Source organism: Panulirus ornatus, chromosome 70 (genome assembly GCF_036320965.1).
Source record: "Panulirus ornatus isolate Po-2019 chromosome 70, ASM3632096v1, whole genome shotgun sequence".
In the NCBI taxonomy this organism is placed as follows: Eukaryota; Metazoa; Arthropoda; class Malacostraca; order Decapoda; family Palinuridae; genus Panulirus; species Panulirus ornatus.
Window position 1 is genome coordinate 13,871,049 of NC_092293.1, and position 260 is coordinate 13,871,308.

Consider the following 260-nt stretch of genomic DNA (forward strand, 5'->3'; position numbering starts at 1 on the left):
TTTACCTGGGCCACTCTTCCCTGGCTGCCATTCATATTTTGTCCTTTTATACTGTGACTTTATTACACTTTCATTCATTCATCATGACTTTATTACACTTTCATTTATTCATCATGACTTTATTACACTTTCATTCATTCATCATGACTTTATTACACTTTCATCCATTCATCATGACTTTATTACACTTTCATTCCTTCATCATGACTTTATTACACTTTCATTCCTTCATCATGACTTTATTACACTTTCATTCCTTC